The following is a 22535-nucleotide window of genomic DNA, read 5'->3' on the forward strand; positions in this document are numbered from 1 at the left end:
AATGCAGCTAGCTCTACAGGGTAACACAGCTGCTGTTAACAGCATACAGCAACACTATATAATAATTTTGGAAAGAGAATGATAAATACTATATCCACCTGAAAATGGTGGGAGGCATCAAGATCAACAAATAGCAATTATTTAGCTCCTCATGCTGCAATTTGAATCATTCAGGCACAGGGGTCTGATTGAAGGATCAGGGCCTTATACTGGAATTTGGAGAGGGAGTTGTACATTTACTCTCTGAAAAGCACCATGGGATTTTTAATTAATATGAGCAGTTAGGACCTTAGTTTTATGTTTCATCTGAAAGGTGGGACCTCTAGTAGACCTCATGTCCCCTTCTCAGCTGCCGCACAGCACCATGTTGGTGTCATTGGTTCAGTCCAATATTTTGAAAATATGGCAAATTATCATTCATTTCCCTCAAAAATAAGATTAATCTGGAGTAAATATGGAATGGTTTTCACTTCAAAATCATCCTATTTTGAAACAATTACTTTTCACATAAAAACCTGAAAAAATTCACATTTTTGCAGGAACAACCCTATTTCACAAAATGCTACAAGTGCGAAACTGCCCAAAATTAAATTGTGGACATTTCATGATTTTTTTAACTATTTTCAACAAGCCCTATCTATAAAAAATATATAATGTGTATGATATAGCAATAAGTAGAGCTGGTATAAAAATTCTGAATGAAATATTTTGAAACAAAACAAAATGTTTAGTTTTGGATCAACCCAAGTCTAAACATTTCATTTTGGTTTGTCAACCCAAAACCAAACATTTAGTTTAATAGAGGTCAACATTAACCTCTGCATCTTCTGGGGCCATTACTATGCTTCATAACAGTAATAATGCCCACATTTCCCCTAGAGACCCTTCTCCCTGACTGGCCTCCATCTTTCATGTACATTCTGTCCCTGTGATTGAGTCACCATGGTGCATCATGGGAGACGAAACAGTTGAACATTTCCAAATTGAAATTTTTCTGAACTTTGTTTCCACAAATAGTTTTGATATTTTGACTTTTCAAGATGAAAACAAAAGTTAAAATATCTGTTTTTTTTTCAGGCAGTTCTAGCAATAAGAGAATATGGTGTCTGAATGCTTTCTATTAGTAATTGTAATTATAGTATATCTTAATACAGGAAACTGCCTATTGAAGTACACTATCCAGAATCCTTGACCAGAAGTTCAGTGTGTCTTTGTTTGGAGAGTGGAAAAATAAAGCTTCATGGATTTTTAGCCACAAGGACTCAGTCTTTTCTTATAAGACTCGAAATGTCACCTGTGTGTAATTACTGTAGTGCTCTCAGAGTACAGTTGAATGATGATACCTAGAAGGATTTTGTAGGTCTGCTTGTATATTGATATTTTAAGCTTCTTGCTGCTTAAAAATGCTTGGTTTGGGAAAGGCTCTATTCTAGGGGAGTCTAGAAATTCAAATAAACACGTGAGATCATCTTTTAGGAAATATGTAAATATCTTGAACACAGTGATCTTTCAAATTTATTCATGAATTTGGCTCATTAATAATAGTAGAACAGGATGCTCAAAAATGAATACAATTTCAGGCATCTGAGAGAGTTGTAAAAGTATATGAAGAACCTGATTTTTAGCCTCTAATTAGTGGATGTAATTTTGAACCCACAAATAGTAGTCAGATGCTTATCTAGGTAACTCGTCTTATAGCTACCTGGAGGTACATATCAGGTAACTAGATGTGCAATTGCTACAATTTGTGTCCACAACAAAATGAAACTTCTAAACTATACCCACAAAAATTAAAAACTCCTTTTGAAAACACAAGCCTGAAAATCCCAAATAATAATAATCCCTGTGCATTTTCCTACGTCTTAAATTGAAGTCAGCCAAGTAAGATGCTTGGCATCTGAGATTTCAGTATTAAGTGGACGCTAATAAGACTATAGGCAAGTAATCAGCATGACTAACAGTCTGACAGCCTTTACTTCAAAAGGAAATGTCACGCTGGAAATACTCACAGCCTTTGATCCATTACCTCTTGTGTTGGACTGGCAGATTTGGCAACTATTTCTATGAGCTTTAGGAGTGAATTTGATCGTTTGCGCATTAGACCTGTCTTGCTCCATATGAAGAACTCTTAATAATGGAGCTCAATGTGAGTAGTTGCCTGTTAAACGTTCAGTGGACAATGTTTGTTTCAACATTTACCTGAAGCGGTAAAATAAATACCTTGAGGTTTGCGGTATTGATCCAAATGTAGCCACTGACACTTTTTTCTCTTTTTCAAACGTCATCAAAATTGAATCTGAGAAGTAAAAAAAAAATAGTTCAAAACTGAAAATTTATAAAAACAGAGGGAAATCAGAACATATAAATAGGGGAGGAGGGAGACTTAAAATTAAATTGAGGTGGAATAAAACCCATCTAGAACCTTCACCCAAAACACAAATGTTGATTGTGCTTTGTAAAAGATAATGTGTGGGGAGTTCTGTTTTTTAATATTCATGCCCACAGTTCTGACTAGTTTTGCCTGGGATCAAAATCAGAGGTGCAAAACCACTGCAAGAGAATTTTCTTGTTGAAAGACCTTGCTGAAACCAGGAATTCCATGAAGTCTCACAAAGGAAGTCCGGTCTCACTAGATTTCAAGAGAGCAGTGGAAGCTTTTCAAGGTGGGTTTTGCTTAGCCTGTTTGAGTCCAATACATTACAGTATGATCTTTACCCTCTTGCTGTAAATGTGTGTCAGACTTGCCTCCCACCACTTAGATCTCTCCAGCATCTACAGAAGGAGACAGGAGTCCACTGAAGTTTTGATAAGCTTTAGAGGAGTATCCAAGTTGAAGCTTCCTATATTCCTCATGTTCCTTTTTGTCTTCTGCAATAAGTTGTGAGGGTACTTTGAACATGGAATCTTTTCTGCCTTCCAACCTGTTAAGTTACCAGCACAAAGAGGAAACAGCGATTGGGACCTATACCACATCGGGCACAATGTGCTTGAAAAGCTTAGGCTTTGGCTGTTGCTGTGAGCACTGCCAAGTGATGCTGCAGAGAAGGTGCGAAGAAGATGGAAACATACCATCCAACCATGGCATCCAAATCCACATTCCCTTTGGGGGATTTGAGTGATGTCCAGCAAACAAAGATTTTATGTTCTAATGTCTGTCATTAATACAGCGCTCTCAGAATTGTTTCCCCCAGATGGGCAATAAGAAAGGCAGTTTTCTCATTGCTTTGATATTATAGTCTGTCAACCAAGTTGCTAGTAAATCACAGCGCTCCAATGTGCTAGTGCTATGGAAATGTAAAACCAATATTGTGCTACTATCTTACCTATCTTGCATGTTATAGTGACACCCATCAATCTTATAGCTGAGTTCAGTATAGGAAATTTAGTGAGGGTAATAGATAGAGATGGACACCACATTCGAATCAGGTCTGAAACCAGCTTTTTAGGGTGTCAGATCCAGGATATGGGTTTGACCCATGATAGACCATTGACCCACCTTCAAAATGCAGACAATCTAGATTTGGAGTTTAAACCACATACACCCCCAAAGTTTGAATCTAACCCTAAATTTTTATTTTTAGAGTGCTTGTGGTGGTGAATAATTTGCTGTATGTGGATTCTGCCTAAATTGTCAGTCTGAACCTCTAAATCTCTTTCTGGCTTATTTCCATCACCTTTAGTTATTGTCCACAGTCATATTGCTTTGCAGTCCTAAAGGGATCAGCTGGAACTTAAATGTGGCGCTGATAAACCATCATTTCTATTAGATAATACGCACACGGCTGTGCCTCCCCAATAAGCAACCTGCTGTGTCCACAAATTTGCCATGCTTCAGCCTGCTAAAACTTTATTGGGCACAGTATGGAAACTCAATTAATACTGGGAATTACATTGTCTAATGTCACCCAAGTTGCATCCAATTACTTTTTCTTAATATCTTTTTTTAATCACAAGCTGACCTACAATGATAGGGGCAGTGCCCTTCCAAGAGTCCTTTAGTACGAAGACAAACCTCCGCTGGAGAGTCACAGCTTGGAGCCAGCTGCCTTGTCATCAGCTGTAACCCCATCTCTCCTTCCTGCGGCAGCTCTATTGCTGCGAGGGGAGCTAATTGAATATTGAAATTTGGCGGCTCAGTGGATTTTGCTTCATCTGGGATTCATTTAAATTACTCTTCTTTATTTATTTAGATTTATAATAGATATCTTTAAAAATTGCCTGCCCTAGCCTCTGGGCACCTATGCTATAAATTAAAGATATCATCAGGTTTTAAAAAAAAATTGAGCCAGCAGCTGCACTTGACCCCAAAAACGAATAATTAACTAGAAATGAAATAAAAATCTAAATAATATCCCTCTTTCCTCAGCAGCTTAACTAAATACATAGATCTTGTATCGGGTCAACAAAACCGAGCTATTTCAGATCAAGGGAATACAGCTCCATAGACACCTATGTAAGGTTAAATGGTTAGGAGTATTCCTTCCACAGTTAAGCCTGAAACTAAATAGCCAGAGTGGGCCTAGCTCTACTTTGTCTTATTCACACAAGCTGAAATTCAGCCTTATGCAAAGTGCAAGCACAAGGCCCTGCACCACTTAAGATCTCTGCACAGGGGTGAATTTCATCCCTCGTAAACACCACTGAAGGCAGTGGAACTACTCCTGCCAGTGAGATTAAAAGGATTTGTCTCAGAAAGAGAGAGAGCGTGTGTTTACCCCAAGTACGTTATGTAGGTCATTTTAAATGAGTGGTTAATAAGGGGGAAGATTTTCAAAGGCACAAAATTCAGTTAAGTGCCCACTTCCCATTCACTATATAGCTTCCTTTTGTTCCCTTGAAAACCTCCCTCAAAACCTTTATACCACACCACAGTGTATTTATGTTCATGCCACATGGATTACAGAAAATAAATATTAGGTACATTTTACAGAGCATTTAAACATTCTATTGGAACTATTTTTTGTAATCCTCAACCTGCAAAACCAGGTCCCTTGGTCACACCAGCTCAAGATCTGGCCCATGGTAACAAAGTGACATTCCACTGACCATAATTCAGCAATGCCGATTAAAACCATCTGAGGATCTGATCCCATAGAGCTGTACAGGGCTCTGAGGGAACTACAATCTCTAAATACTACTTAAAATACTGTAGTTTACATATGTATGTCGTATGTTTAAAGGTCAATATCTCAAGACTTTCCCAGACTAGAAAGTAATTGCTGTGTCCCACTGGGAAAGTGGGAATATCTCCTTTCCAATGATATAAAGCTCATTTCTTGCCTTGCAGGTTTCACAGTAGTCAGACTTCTTACCAAAAAGTTTTCCCCATGATCAAACATGATAAAAGGTCATGATTGCAGAGACCTCACTGAAGGTAATGATATCAAAAGCCAATGGAGAGATTACTGGGTCAAACTGTATGCTTCAGCGGAGCCACTTATGATTCAGGATGACAGAAAGGAGAATATAGAGCCAGAGCTAACAATCCTGCAAAAGGAAGCGGGGTGTATTATTATGAAAATGAAGCCTGGGAAAGCACTAAGGGTAGATACTGTACCAGCAGAATTGTTAAAAGTGATTGGTGACCATGGTATTGATCACATGTAGACAATCTGCAATGATGTAGGGATGACCAGAAATTGGCTGGCTGACTGAACAAAGGGAATCTTTCTGCCCTACCAAAGAAAGAAGACATAACAGAGTGTAGTAATGTATTATCTCACTGATATCGCATGCAAGCAATGTTCTGCTCTACACAATCCAGGATCGCATGAAGCAAATGATGAAAGCAGAACTACTACCACAAGCTGGTGTCAGAGAGAGATGAGGCACACGTGATCAAATCACAAACATCCTTCACAGCATAGAAAAATGCCCAGCATATAATCACCCATTGATCGTGTGTTTCATTGACTACTCAAAAGTGTTTGATGCCATCCAACATGACTATCTTTGGAAGATACTGGCAGACATGAGGATTCCAAAGTATCTCGTTGAACAACAGACCATGGTGCAAATGGCAGCAGGCGACAGTGAGTGGTTTTTCACTGGGCAGGGTGGGACACAAGGCTGTATACTGTCCTCAAGCCTTTTCAACATATCCGCAGAATATATTATAAGACAAGCCCTGGATGGTTTTGATAAAGGGGATGGAGCTGGGATTTCCATTAGTGGGAACCTCTTAACTGATCTCAGATATGCTGATGACATGACACTCTTCACTACAACCACCGATACAATGCAATGAATGTTGGAGTCTATTAAAACAGTCAGCAATCCCTGAATGGGTCAAAAATGAACTGCGTGCATGTTGACACAATTAATAAAAACCAGATGCAAGCAGACATCATGATTAATGGTGAAGTTTTAGGGGCAGCAGATAAATTCAGTTATTTGGGATCAGACATATCCAACCAGTGAGGCCATTGCAAAGAAATTAAATAAAACAAACTAGGAAGGGGTTGCTCAGCCATGGCCTCCCTTACAAAGTTTGGAAAAACTATGGTATCGCAAAATGTATGAAGGTTCCATTGGTGAAAAGCTTAATTTTTTCCAGAGCGACTTAAGGATGTGAATTGTTGGAAATTAATGTTGCTGATAAGAACATTGAAGCCTTTGAGATATGTGCTTGCAAAGACTCTTGTGTTTCACCTGGATGGAAAAGAAGATGAATGTTTACATTAGAAATATTATTGGAGAGAAGCAGACCCTGTTGTGAGAAACCCCAACAGGTGCAAACTTAGGTACTTTGGTCCCATCAGACATAGAGATGGAAATATCATCAAGAAGGTTATCATGGAAGAAATGATCGTGGATCATCATAGCAGGGGACGACCGGCAAAGTTGGTGGGTAGCAGATCACTGAGAGGTCAGTTGCTGAGTGCTCAAAGCTCATGACGGATCATGGAGGCTTCTGAAAATTCTGCTATGATGTCACCAATATTCAGACATGAATACATGGATTTCTCTTACTTACTTACTGACTTTACTTACACAGGTTGATGAGATATCAGCCCTTAAACTTCAATTCAAGCACAGCCCTGTGTTGGTTTAGATTAAAAGTAAAACAAGTTTATTAACAAAAGGACATAGGATTTTAAGTGAGTTCCGATATGAAGGATAGAGTTAGAAATGGTTACAAGCAAATAAAAGTGAAAAATGCTTTCTAGAAACTAAACCTTAACAAAACTACAGGCTTGGTTCAAGGTAAGATTCCTATCGCACTACCTTCCAGAAATATGGCTGATCACCCCTCTGGTCAGGATCTCCCAACAATCTCAGTTTCTTTGTCTTAGGTGAAGATTGCTTGTATCTTTTCCTCTCTAACCCTGTGAACCTTTGACATGGATTCTCTGAAGGTTACCCCCCAAAGTAAAGTTCATTCAAGCTGTGAGGAAGGAGATGTGGAGCCTCGTGGTGAAGGAATTTCCTTGCTGGTATTTGCTAAAATGAAAATTGATTTGTTGCTACAATCTTCTCCCCTGGCATGATGCCGAGTAGCTATGTCCTCCACTAGCTGGCTTGATGGTCCTCTTTATCTTCTATGTACCTGCATTCCCATTGTCTCTTAATGTACCTTGGAAGTACATTCAAGGTGGCAGAACCACATTCTTTAGTCTAGGTTCGGGTAACTTCAGCCCTGCCTGGCAGCCACATTTTAAGAACATAATTCCCAATATGTTTGTAATTTTGCATTTGTCCTCTATACATACACCACACCATAATATTAATGATCAGTATGTATATGATCAGCTTTCTATTGATATCTTATGATACCTTTTGGATGCAGGGTATGACATTAGTGAGTTGGGATACACAGAACTGGTCAGGCTAGCTGAAACTCACTACCAGATATCAGTGAGCCTCTTGCATTAAGATGCTGTTTGGGTCACAATTGTATTCTGGAGTCTCATTCTATTTGTTCTCAGACTCTTGCTATGTTTGGTGAGAGAATTCTACAGTTTTCTGGAGTTCTGAAAAAAAAAAACAATGCACTGTTTTTTATTAATGATATTTGATTGCTACAGAGCACAAGATATGCAATAAGACTAATTACAGATTTGCTCCTGAGATACTTTACTACAAAATTTGTAGTATATGCACTAAACGCTGCACTAAAAATCCCATTTCCTATATGCATCCCATGCTTCAGAACCATATATCTCCATCATGTTAAGTATTATTTTATTTTGCCTTTAGAAAGGCAATTGATTTTTGCTGATCCCTTGACCGATTATTTAAGACAGGTCTCACCTTGCTCTCTATATGTTTTACATTTTAGATTCACATGATACACAGCATTCATACTATAAATGTGGATACATATCTTCATACATACTATCGCAAAAGTTCAACAGGTTCAGATGTTGATTAGCACCCAGAATTCAGAATGCTTAGGGAGATGCCTGTCCGAAACTGAGTTAGAAGATGCGTTGGGAGGTTTCTGGTACTGCCTGGTACTAGCTGGCAGAAAATATGGCAAAACCAACCTCTTGTGCTATTTCAGTGCTTCCGCTTCCTGCCTTGAGTTGAACCAAGGTCTGCAGAAGTGAGAAAATGAAAAATAATCCCTCAAAAGCTTTGGGTACTTCTTTGAACCTCAAAAAGTTGGGGGTTTGTTGCTGTTCAGTTACAGTTTGAGCAGAGATTCAGTTTAGAACTTTCTGGCCATCTCTTAACATAATATAATTTGTATTCTGTATTGGATAGATAGATTGGACTGCATAGTGACAGATGGAACATGGTAGGCAACCACTGATTTGTCAGGTACATGTGTTAAAACCTTAAATTTGGAGCCCGATCTACTACTCAATGTAAATATACATTTATGTTGTGACCATCACTGTGGTGTCTGAGAACCTCATATTTTAAGGTAACACATTTATTTATCTTTATACCAATTTCCATAATTTAAGCTTCTCTGATTACATAAAACGTGGTTGATAAAGTGGCAGTCAGGAGCTATTGAGTAATCTGCCCAAGGCATTTAGCAACAATTTGGTTGTTCTATAACCTAACAACTATTTTAGCTCCAGGGTACACTGAAATAGAAGTGCTAATTCAGTAGTGGCAAAGGAAGACTAATTATACTGAGGATGCATCCTCCTTTGAGTTTAGTCACTTGAGACCTATTGTCTGGCTACCAGGGAAAAGCCAGGCACTCTCCTCTGCTGAATTATTCATAGCCTTATCTGCTTCAAGGGGCTGATGGAAGCACTGTTCATATAGCTATTTTCAGCAGGCTCAGGCTTTCTCTCCTCAGAAAAATTTAGTTTTAGGAAGAAAAATTATTCAAGTCATGAACGTTCAGATAGGGTAACACAGATTCGCGTTCTGTGTCATGTTCATCTGATTTTCCAACAAGTAGGAACATTTCTACATACAGAAGGAAGAATGGACCATAAAACAATGAGAGGAAAAATCTCATGAGTAAATAGGCCCTCTACGTTTTAATTGCAGGGTGTACTTCAAATAGGAGTGGAGAATATCCTTTGTTTTTCTGTGGACTTTTTGTTTCATTTTGTTTGGGTTTTTTTGTTACTTAGTGGTTATTTTTGTAATCTCCGAGTTTCACTTTGAGTAAAGCTCAAACTCCTGAAAAATGTCATGGCAATAGAACTCCTCTCCTCCCTTTCTACCAACAGATATTATCTCCCTCCCTTATCTGGTGCCACCTTCTAGGAGGAAAGTATGCTAGTCATCTCCAAAGCATCCCCATCATGTTTTCAGGCTGTGGCTGTCTGCTCCCCTCCCATAACTTCAGAAGTGGCTAGTTGGCCTGTTTTTCCCATCCTGTTTCTTAGGTGTTCCTAACAAGGTAAGCCAGCTCCCCCTCCAATGGCTATACACAAATCCTCTTTCTAGCTTCCAAATCCTCTTTCTAGCACCCACCTATCCACCACTTTCAACAGTAAGGGGAGTAGAAATGCTCCTTTTGACAATCGTGCACTAGTCCTTTAACTCTGTTGGCTGAGAGCCACCCCAATGTGCACTGGGCCTATAAAAACCTGAGTGTGATGGGCCAGAACCAAAATTCCGGTCCTGAACATGGAGTCTGAGCTTTTTAGCTCTATAATAGGCTCATATGTAGTCTCAGATCTATCAAGAAATTATGGGAGTCATTCACATCTGAGAATTTTGGTTTCTGAAGTAAACCTTAAGCCATGCAAATTTCCTCTGGCTTTAGATGTTGTTATGAAAGATTCTCATAATGCCTCACTGACAGTCCTGCAAACTGAAACCTCTCTTCATCCACAGAGCAGGGGCAGCCCAGGCAGCAGCAGAACAAGCTTCCCCAACATCCTGCCTCCTTGCCCAGGATGTGAGAAGGTAGTTCAGTCCCTGTACTCATTCACTCTTTGGCCCATGTGCTCCATCTGCTAACAAGGGTACCTATTGTTGTAAGTTTTGGGGGTGGGGTTTTAGAGACCCACACAGCCAACAATTCATTTCAGATGCCACCAAGCAGCCATGAGACAGTAACAACCTTAATTCACTACCAGCTTGGAATGAATTTGAACCAGCAACCTAGTGGTAAAAGGCCCCTCCATCTTTTGATGTTGCATCTCTAGTCACTGTAAACACCAAAGCATTTTAAAAAAAACAAGTACAGAAGAATCAGCTCCCTCAGCATCATGAATCACTCTGCAGAGCAGTTGAAATTGATGAGAGGGCTCTCTTTAGGTGCTTCTGTTTCTAAGGCCTTGGCTACACTTGCAAGTTACAGCGCTGTAAAGCCTCCTCCAGCGCTGTAACTCACTCCCCGTCCACACTGGCAGGGCACTTGCAGTGCTGTATCTCCCTGGGTACATCGCTGCAGGTACTCCACCTCCCCGAGAAGCATAAGAGATACAGCGGAGTGGCTACGACTCTCCCCTGTGAGTGTGTACCAGGAATCAACCTGCAGCGCTGTACCGATCACCATGTCAAGTGGCCAATCCTCTCCATTGTTGTGACCAGCTGCAGGAATGTGGAAGTGCCGGTTTCAAAGCTCGTTCCACAGAGAAAAAGCAAACAGTTTGCTGTTTGCTTTGAGTGAGTGAATGAATGAGCAGGGGCCCGGGAGTTGCAAAATAAAGTGCTGACACGCTCCAAAAAGCACTCTCTCTCTCCCCACACTCCCTGTCACACTCCACCCCACCCCCTGTTTTGAAAAGCACGTGGCAGCCACATGAATGCTGGGATAGCTGCCCATAATGCACCACTTCCAACACAGCTGCAATTGTTGCAAGTATGGCCACACCACTGCACTGGCAGCTGTCAGTGTGGACAGACTGCAGCGCTTTCCCTACTCAGCTGTACGAAGACAGGTTTACCTTGCAGCGCTGTACAGCTGCAAATGTAGCCAAGCCCTGAGTGATCAGTGTTGTGGGCTTGGACCATGCTGAGTGATTTAGAACTAGTGAGCTGTTTCAAATTTTTATATACAGTTATATTTGGACAGGGTTGTAAGTCCAGGGCATATGCAGATTTTACACTCCAACCCTATAAACACATCTGCAAGTGAGCAATTTCTTGGGAGTTGCCATCTCAGACATCAAGCCCTTCATCTTTGTGAGATCTGTCCACACACAAACTGAGATGAACCATATGCAGGGAGAATGGTCTCTTCCTTTTAAACGCCATGTGTTACATAAAGTTGTTACACTTCATGCACAGTATACTTGAGCACCACAAATATTTTTTAAAAAGCAACCCACCCCAGGAGGATGTGGGAGCAGATTCACCTCAGAAGAGAGATCAAAGTGGAAAGGAAACTGTGTGTATTCCATAGTATGATTGCTGGTATGATAAGGAAAATTCATTTTAATACCAATGCACAGGCCTGAGGAAGGAAACAGCATGGAGGACACAGGCATGCAGGGGAACTTCCTGTACTGCTGCAGCATTGTTTTGAACTGTGAACAGAGTGGTAGGGGGTATACAGTAAAGAAAGAACTAGCACTGCAGAACAGAGCTAATCAGAGACCACCTACTTGAAACTGTTTTCTTTCTTTCTTTCAAAGTTACAGGGCAGGTAGTGACAGAACCCCTTACTGGTTTGGTCCTACTACATCAATGTCAGGGGGAAGGTGTGACACAGTGGCCCATTGATGCCAGCTGGCAAAGGGTTCACTGCTCTGTGACAGCAACTCCTAACAGGCCCGATTAACTCACTACACCTAGCACTCCACTTTCATAGTATTTAGCCAAAGAGGGTCAAGTGAGGTATCTAATAAAAGCTTATGTCATACTGATCCCCATAACCATTACCAGAGGCATGCACACATTATATTTAAGGAGTTGTGTGTATATGTACTGAAATATGTGTCCAAGGCAGAGCTGACAGACAGGTTTTGGGTCAGACAAAGGTCGTTGATTCACCTATCTCTCTGCAGCCTATGTAGATTAAGCACTGTAAACCAGCACAATGGAATCCAAATCTGCACACCGAATAAACACGGGAATGGGAACGTGCCAGGGCGGGGGGGAGGGAGGGGGAAGGGAGGGGACATCTTGACTCTGGGGACAAAACAATTAGATTTGGAGGATATAAAGAGAAGGAAAAAGTCATTTTTTGTTATTCTTCACTGAGGAAGCAAAAAGGACAGTGCTTTTAGCATTAATGACAAGGGGATCCTGGCCATGTTGGTTGGAAACACTGGTGATTGCTGTAGACGAAAAAAGCTGCTATTAAACAAAGATTTTAACTGTTGAAGTTAAATTTAGATCCTCAGAAGCATGTTATACCTTTTGTTTTATATGTAACCATTTCAGTTTCCATTGTCCTTATTCATTATCCCATCAATCTTAGCCTATGATAATAAACTTACGATTGTTTTCTTTGTAACTATAACTCAGTGCTGTGATGTTACAAAGGCCCTGATCCTGAATTGTACCAGTCAAGCTGTGTGTATACTGTTCCCTTGGAGACAGCAAACCTGGTAATTTCTGTCAGTGTCTAGTGTCTACAGGGGGAAGCTTTCAGAGGGGCTCAGGGACTGGGGTACACCTACTGTTAACCTGCAAGACAAATGAAAGACTGGCATAGCCCATGGCAGATTGTTTGGGTGACTAACAAAACTGGTGATGTCAGGGAGCTGACGCAGTTCTACCATCAAGTCTCACTCAAAGGGGGTGTGACAAGTGACTCACAGTCTTGGGCACCCTGAGGAAGTGTCACGTAACAATTGCATGTAAATGATTCAGAGAGCAGTGAGCAAGTCTTGAGCTTCCCACACCTGTCAGTCTGATGTCCTCTATAGTGACATTTAGAAACCATTGTGTATTGTCAGCAGTTGAAACATATGGCAATTGGAATGTCAGGAAAAAGGTACCACTTTCCAAACAGCAATATAAATCTTGGCCATCCAGGCATAAACTGGATAAATAACTCTGAGAGAACCTGTTGACCTATCAAGTCATAGCCTGTGATGCCCCTTCCCCATCATCTTGGCGCATCAAGTTATCAGTTCATTAAATGGGAGAGGACCAACTGAGATCCACTGGACTGAGTTTAGGTTGGAAATAGGGTTTTATTCCCAGATGAACCTGTGATTCACTGTGTGCCTTGATTTAAAATATAGCATGACCCCTTTTATGTCAGCCCTGCTGCTGAACTTGGGTTAAAAAAGAATCCACCTTTTCAAAGAGACTTAAAATCAAGGTCCTGTCCGTTCAGGGCCCAATCCAATGCCCATCAAAGTCAATGGAAGGACTCTTATTGTCTTAAATGAGCATTGGATCAAGCCACCATTCATTAAAGATCCCAAGGCACCTCTTGCAAGGTTAGTGATGACCAAATCCCAGCTCAGGTCTTAATCTAGAATTTATTTTATTTTATTTTATTTTATTTTATTATGGTGTTATTTGTATCATGCTAACAGTGTGATAATTATCTGAGGTACCTTATCAGTTACACTCTGACTATACAAATTCACTCTGCAATTATGACAGGATACCATTTTCTTCACTTCTTGTCTTGAGCTGTCACATGGCACTGTTGTGTAATGCTAAACAGCTGCAGAGTCCCATGCCACGGGTGAATGAAGAGATTCCTGAAGTTGTAGTTTGTAAATCCCTTTGCAAATTGTTTGGGCTGAAAGATGCTATATAAATGTAAGACATCATTATTTTAAAATATTCAGCAAATCCACTGAAAAAAAATCAAATGCATCCTCTGAGATGTACTTCTCTGGAAAAAATATCACACACAATAAATTACAACAAAAAATCCTAGGTTAAGGATGTCTCATTAGTGCACTACAGCACTAGGCTATGTCTGCCGCTCTGTCTCTTTCTGCCCAGGTGTTTACACCCATCACCATGATATCTGATCACTTCTTCCATGCTGTGCACCAGGAAAGAGAAGAAGGAAAGCCATTAGCACTATAAACAATAAAATCTCCGACTGTTTCCATGGCGAGGAAAAAATGCCGTCTGGGCTAGTGTAGTGTGATATAAATGGGTCAGTCAACTCCCAGTCATTGAGCCATAGATTTTGAAAGCTTCCACTGAGAAATGCTAAATCTTCAGGGAAAGCCTTATAGCCTTTTTCTTACTTTATTAAGAGCTGCAGTGGAGAGCTTTAAAGTTATTATAAAGATGAAAGAGAAATGTGTTATGTTTCCTGGACACACAGTCTCTGAGCTGATGGTTTATGTTATTGAAGCATTTTGTGCAGAAGGATAAATTCGCAGTCACTTAATAAGGAAAAAAGATTTTGTTGCAGGTGCATATCCTACAAAGTGGAGTCAAATACACGACTGCTAGGGAAATGCCTTCAAAATGAAGACAGGAAAGCCCAGCAAGACAGATGAATGTGTCTGTTTCCTTCTTAACTCAATAGACATCACGTTGTTTCAGGTTTTCCCACACACTGACTGTTTTCATTCCACAATGAAATCAGTCTCTGTCTTCTCATTTTTTTAAACTTTAAAACACTTTCCAGCTTGGTTTAGTGTCTTACGCAGCAATGTATTAATAATACTTTGCACTTCTACAGCACCTTTCAGCCAAGGATATGAAAGCACTTTACAAATATTTATTTATTTAGCTTCACCACATCCATGTTAGGAAGGAAAGTGTCATGCCCATTATACAGCTGTGCAAATGAAGGTACAGAGAGGTTAGGTGATTTGACCAAGGCCAGATGCCCTGGATATGTCTACACTGCAATTAGACATCCATGGCTGGTCTATGCCACCTGACTCAGGCTTGCAGGGCTCGGGATAAGGGGCTGTTTAATTGTAGTATAGACTTTAGGCTCATGCAGGAACCTAGGATCTAGGACCCTGTGAGGTGGGAGGGTCCTAGAGTATGGGCTGCAGCCCTATCCCAGACGTCCACACTACAGTGAAACACTCCTGCAGCTCAAGCCCCCGAGTCAGCTGGCATGGGCCAGCTGTGGGTTTTTATTTGCAGTGTAGACATATCCTGAGAGTCCAATCCCACAAGCTACTGAGTGCCTTTAATACCCACTGACATATAAGGGAGTTCAGCATGCTGGGCACCCTGCAGGAAGCACCTAACAATTCTAACCCCTGTACCATAGCCCTGCTCTTCCTACTACATTACTCTGCCAGTGCTCCTCACTCTTGTCTTACAAATCCCCAGCTATTCAGTCCTGGATCCCTACCCCTGCCTCTCAGTCCTGACCTGCAGCACCTGCATTATTCCCGAAATGTGAGGTGATGTGTAATGTAGGAAACTCTCTTAGGTACACTAGAGTCTCCAGCAGGGTGAGCTCTCCATTCTCCAGTCTTTCCCTATGTGGGATCAGAGCCCAGATGTCCAGAGATTTAACCAACATGTGAAGGTATTATTATGCCATTCCCAATGCTGCAACCAAGCACTCAGAACGATTTGCCTCTCACAAGGTTAAATATATATGTATTTTATCTGTGTCCTAAAATTAACCTGAATAAGGACTGTTTAGGAATCTACTGAGAGAATAAACTCCTCTGGCAGAGGCTAAGTCAGAAATAAGGGCCTTATTTGCTAAACAAGTTAAGAAAATGTGGACAAGAAAACTCCCATTTTATCAGCTGGTTTCATGGATTTGGCATTCAGAACATGAGGTGTGATTGAAACCAGTGACCATCTGAACTTTAGCCCCTTCACTGATAGTATTGTAGGGTCATCTGCTATGGAGCTGACCTCCATTAGCATTCTATTCACATAAAAGGAACAGTAGGGTAGAGTGCACTCCACTTGGAGGTGCCTGGAGCACTGTCCTAGGTGAGTTGCTGGAGTGTGAGCTGCCTCATCTTACACTGAAGCTTTAGGCCTCACAAAAAGACCCTTAGTGCTTCCTACCTGCACAACCATGGGATGCTGTTGCAGCCATCAGATAAATAGCCTAAGGGGATAGGCTCCATCTTCATAGCTTTGCCATCAAGTATAATTTATTTGGTTTAGATTTGATGTGAGGGAACCCCAAACATATCTCAGCTTGGCAGGGAGTTTGATTCCATGAGGCTGCCCTTCTGCACATCTGAGAGTAAACAGAAAAGGCAGTGGGATAGACTTTGGAAATTTACTTCTCGCTGGATGCCAGGATCTCCTCACAAAAATACAGCCACAGGAGCATTTATCTGACTATAAAATATTTCCTCCTGCTGGCATGCAGGTTGGCAGTGATAACTCTGGGTAGTTCAGACCTTCTGTAATTTATAAGGGACTGCAGTTAGTGTGGATGTTTTAAAATATTGGGCTGTTCATCACTGTGAAGGATTTATACAGGGCCTTTCATGGTGGTAATCATTCACCACTATAGAGAACAACTCTAAGATCAAATGAGGGACATATTGTTTCCTCAGGGAACCAAGTTTGGGAGACATCAGAGGGATACCCTTTCACCCCTTGACACCTAAGCCTCGGTATGCTCACAAATGAGAAAGTGTTTGATGACATGAGCTCAGTTTATTTCAAGGGAGCATTTGAGTACATCAACATCACAAAACTGCCCTCCAGTTAGACATGATTCACAACTGCAGCTCAGGGTGCCGGCTGTGACTGAAGTCCACCAGCAGAGTTGTGCATAGAGGCTTTAGGGACTGAATGGCAGAGGATGCTGCATGTCAGGGTTGAGGTGCATCAGCAGATCTGAGAATGAGGTGCAGGCAGGCCTGGAATAGCAGGCACACTGCAGGCTGGAATTATGGTGCATTGGCAGAATGGAAAGTCCATGACTGGAATAGCAGGCAGTGCCATGAGTGAGGACTGCACTTGAGGCCTCATGACTGAAATAGTCCAACCTGGATTGCTCACAAACAGCCTCCAGACTGGAAGTCATTCCCAACTATGTCTGTGCATGTGCTGCAGCCAACCAGCCACACCTTGGCTCTAACCAGCCTGAAAGATTACCACAGGGTGACCCCAACACACTCCCAGTCTCAGATTTCCCCCAGAAATGTATGTGCTGTACTGCCCAGCCCTTTCCTGGACAGTGCAAATATATTAATGGCAAGTCTACATTACAGTGCTACGTCGGCATACCTGCACCGATGCAGCTGCGCTGCTGTAGCGCATCGGGTGAAGACTCGCTGTGCTGACGGGAGAGCGCTCATCCGTCAGCATAATTACTCCACTTCAGCGAGAAGTGGAAGCTATGTCCGCAGGAGAGTGTCTCTTGACGACCAAGCACCAGTGTGGACAGCATAAAACTTGCGTCACTCAGAGGGGAGGAAGGAGCTTTTTCACATCCCTGAGTGACGTAAGTTAGATCTACTTAAGCAGTAGTGTAGCCCTGCCGTTATTCCTTCAAAGGAATAATATGTACACAACTTGTTTCCCCAAAGGAGTTACCCAGACATTTCAACTTGAACACACTGGGTTAGATAAAATAATAAAACAAGTGTATTAACTACAAAGAGAGAGATTTTAAGTGAGTATAAGTAATGAAGCATAAAAGTCAGAAATGATTACAAGAAAAATAAAGATACACTTACTGTTGCCAAACTTAACAAACTACATTAGATTCAAAGCAAAGTTTTCTCACCACATGTTTTCAGCAGTCTTACTGACCAAACTCTTTAGGCCAGGACCCCTCCCCCAGAGTCCAATGGCTGCTTCCTTTGTCTCTTCAGGTGGAGTGAATTTGGTGGGCACGAGGAGTGAGAGGGATATCTGCCCCTTCTTTTTATAGTCCTGCCCTCCTCCCCCCCCTTTGAGAAGCATTTCCAGCTAGGTGCAAGGTGACATGCAGTCTGTATGGAAGGAAACTCCAAGCTGTTTCTTTGCTAAGATGCAGATTTTTTCCCCTGTCCCCTTTCCTGCCGACAAATTGCCACTTAGTAAGTAATGGTCCATCAGCCTTGTTTACACCTGGCTGAGGCATCAGCTTACCCTTTGTCTCTGAGGAACTGTTTTGGCCACTCCCAGGACTTATCTAGAAAAAATACTTTTAGTCATTTCAGCTTGTGTTTATAACTTCATATATAATGCTGCTGTGTGCATTTTGCTGTGATATTATTGATTAGTTTTTAAATAATACCTCACAAGGCATACCTTGTACAAACATTAATACAGTATTGTGTAGGATGTGAACACAGGGGTATATTCTATCACAAGGAGAATTTACTTATTAGGTTGTGTCCCTTTTTCTGGTCAAGATTTTTTTTTAAATTGTTTTGGGGGGGGTTGCAGGGGTTTTTTGTCTACTGTTTTTTATTTGTAATTGTTTAAAAGGTAGTTTCTGAAAGGCTGAAAATGGTCAGATCATTTCACCACTTTTCCCCACTCTACACCCATCATTACTGGCAACCCAGAACTGGTGCTGCTGGTAGGATTGAGATCCATGTGTAGGGCTGGGTGTGGCATGGGAGAAGGACTGGAATAGCAGGGGAGTCTGCAGGATAAGACAGAGATACTTTGACAGAGCTGCATAAGGACTTACAAGGGCTAAAGGTAAAGACTGGGGTGCATTATTAGACTCGGTGAGGAACAGAATATGAAGGAAACTGAATACACAGCCTGGTCCAGGTTAGGATTAATGTGCAATGGTAGAACTTCAGGGAAGAGGGAGTAGCATGTGCTGCTGAAAGGTTGAATTAAGGTACATTGGCAGAGTTGCATGGGAACCCAGGACAGACCCACTGTGGGCTGCTGCAACATGGGCATGGAAAGAGTTAACCAAGGTACTATCTAATGTTGGAAGTAACAATAACTAAAGACAAACTATTCAGGGCTGGCAGCAGCAGCAACATCAAAATCATAAATACGTGGGAGACAATTCTCCAAACATGACAAAAGACAGATGAGTTTTGACAGCAGTTATTAAATACCCAGTGTGGGCAGTAGAAGCATTAGTGCGCCTTTCATTACCTTCACTCTAAATGTGCAGTGCTTGGCACTTTCTGGCCATAAAGTTAATTCTGTGTTTACTGAAACAGATGGATAGATAAGCTTCCAGCTGCAGAGTGCTCGTCTGAGGGAAAAGATGAAAGGGATGTAAATCTATATTCAGATCAAATAGGGCTATAAAAGATTTCTAGTCATAGAATCCTTTGGGTGGGAAGGTGTGTCTCATGGGTTCTTTCCCCTCATCAGAGTCATTGATTTGCAGCTTTAATATAACCCTGTGTGTTTCTATGGGTACTTTCCTGTAGACTCCTCATTAGGATCTTAGGAATGAAGATGAATGTGGCTGCTGATCTTTTTCAAGAGATGCTGAATTAAAAGGGGATGAAGCAGGAACACAGATATTGCCACACCCTAGCAGACCACCAGCCATCAAGTCCTGTCTCAGCAGTAATCAATACCAGATGCTTCAGAGGAAAGTTATACACATTCATTATTCACCTATCAGAGGGGTAGCCGTGTTAGTCTGGATCTGTAAAAAGCGACAAAGAGTCCTGTGGCACCTTATAGACTAACAGAGGTTTTGGAGCATAAGCTTTCATGGGTGAATACTCACTTCGTCTGATGAAGTGAGTATTCACCCCCGAAAGCTACTCACTGACAAAGTGAGTATTCACCCATGAAAGCTTATGCTCCAAAACCTCTGTTAGTCTATAAGGTGCCACAGGACTCTCTGTTGCATTATTCACCTACCCATGCAAAACTCATGTGAGAGTCCCCATTTTGATGGTTGTGTTCTGCCATCCCTGCTTTCAAGATAATGGAAGAGTCCCAGCCTTATCTGTGGGTCTCATAATGAAAAATACATGATATGAAGAAGTTACATCTGCATATCAAGATGTTGTGTTGATTCATGAACATGTTGCATTTCGGGACATAAAGATACAACATGTTTGTGTATTACTGATGACACACATGTCCCGGAGTTATGACATGATTCTCTTGTCATGCAGGGTCCATTATCTTGTCTAGGGACAGTCAAGCAGGGTGGTTGCCCTGGCTGTTGGTTTTTTTGTTTGCTTATTTGTTCAGTTGTTTGGTTGGGGGTTTTTGCTCCAGACTGATTGGCTCATTGATTGGCTGGCCTTTCCCTGCTTCCCTCTCCCCTCCCAGATTGGCAGGCTGTGGGAGATTTTTTTGTTTGGCTTCTTGGGGAAGGGGAAGCACCAAAAACATTTTCTGCCCTGACCAGCAAAATGGCTAGGGCTTCAGGGCAAACAAACAGACTAATAATGAAATATCCATTCCTTGTCTTAACCCTTACTGCAGCACCTTTATCAATCTCCCCATAAATCATAGGAGTTAGGTCTGTAAGAAAACACTTGCTATCTTCTCTTGCCATTTGAAAGCAACTCTTTAATGCAGTACCACACTTTCCATAGCCCTGACAAACTCACAGAGAAACTCTTCACTTGGTTATCTTGATGAGAGGAGCTTTGTTCCATTATGATGCTGACATGGAGAATCTCTTTACAAAGCAAATTCAAAACTAAAAAAAACCCAAATCAATGGAGATGAATTTTAAGGCAGTCATATTCAAGTGCAGGTCTACTCTGACATATGAGGATGTAAAATTGGCACCTATTCACTCAATAGATTTGTGTTCATTTGGTCACACCAAAACCTGGTAAGTCCCCTGCTTTTATCTTCTTTCTGAACAGTTCCTGCCTAGGAGTTTAAATTTCCTGATTTGGAGCACTGAGGAGCACTGAGCAACTTGCTAGCTTTCATTATATCTGGGGGTTTTCTTAATGTCTCGGCTCCTGGAGTCATGGGATTACATGAGGATCTCAGGTTTCTATTTTTTATTTATTTATTTTTTGTTAAGTTTCTTGCCCTTATATTTGTAAAGTTTGAAAATGTGACCCCTCACATTCAGAAACCAGAAAGCACATAAAGGAACCCAAAGTTTATTTCTTTAAAATTCTTATGAGTTTAAGCTATTCTTCTGATGTTTTGAAGCCTTACTCATGATTTTTGAATACTCAGAATTGACTGCAGCCATGACCATAGATTTAGTGTTATGGCTAGTGCTACCCTGGGCAGTACTCTGTCCATCCCCTCCTGGCCACAGGGCCTGTGAACAGCAAGCAGGGATCACCAGCCAGAGCCAGGCATCCAGCTAGGGGCCAGCAGCTCAGCCAGAGCACTTCCTAGCTGATCATAGGAAGCAACCAGTCCCCACACTTTCAGCCCAGGACAAGCAGTAGCCTTGTTAGGCTTAAATTCTGATCATCAGAATATTTTGCTGTTATGTAAATAAGGTAATGTATATTCATTAATATGCAAAATAATGTATTAAGTCATTTACATGCGTTTTCTAGATTTCTGTACGTTCAGCCTTGGTGGGTATGTACTTTGCTGATTTTTGTAGACTAAAATATTGTTTACTACATTTTACTTCTGGTAATCTTGTAAAGTCAACACAGCTCTTGAAGACGTAGTCAGATTCTATTCTGGTTCATGCACCACCAGCACAATTGCTAAATGAATTTTTATGGTTAGTGTTATGTAGGCAAGAACACAGCTTGATTTTCAGATCCAAGGTTGAGTTTGCAGAGCTGGAAATTTTAAAAAAATACTTCTTATTAGCTGAGCCGATCTAATTTGCTATTATTACGAGGCAATAAACATGGAACTCCATAATGGCATTTTTAGTCATTTCTCAGAGAGGGTCTGTATTTCAAGGCAATATTTGCTGTGCCTCTGGTGTATCATAACATTTATTCTTGCTCTGAGTTAAAGACCAAACAGCACAATATTTGGCAATTCCTAATCCTAGGAACTCCTAGGAACTTTGTCTTTGTTTGTACTTCATATGAGATTCACACATCCAAAGTGTCACTTTTTGGTTCTGGGTTTGAAATCCAAAAACCCAAAACAGAACTCAATCGGGACCATCAACTTTTGCCTGATTTTAAATAGTATTTCATATGATTTCCATACAAAACCATAAATTGTCTCAGGTTCATCAAAAAAATTGCAAATCTTAGCAAAACTGTGGCCAAACCACAGGGCTGAGCTTTAAATTTGTAACGAACGACTCCCCAAATCAGGTAAGGAGCATTATTTACAATGTATGCATTTATACCTATTATTTACATGATGCTACAAAGAAAGTATGTGCTCCCTCAGTGCTTCACAGAAGGTGCCCAGGGAATCCTGGCACATGTGGACCTGATTGCCAAATATTT

This window comes from Terrapene carolina, unplaced genomic scaffold, assembly GCF_002925995.2.
Source record: "Terrapene carolina triunguis isolate 2854851 unplaced genomic scaffold, T_m_triunguis-2.0 Scaffold96, whole genome shotgun sequence".
Taxonomy (NCBI): Eukaryota; Metazoa; Chordata; order Testudines; family Emydidae; genus Terrapene; species Terrapene triunguis.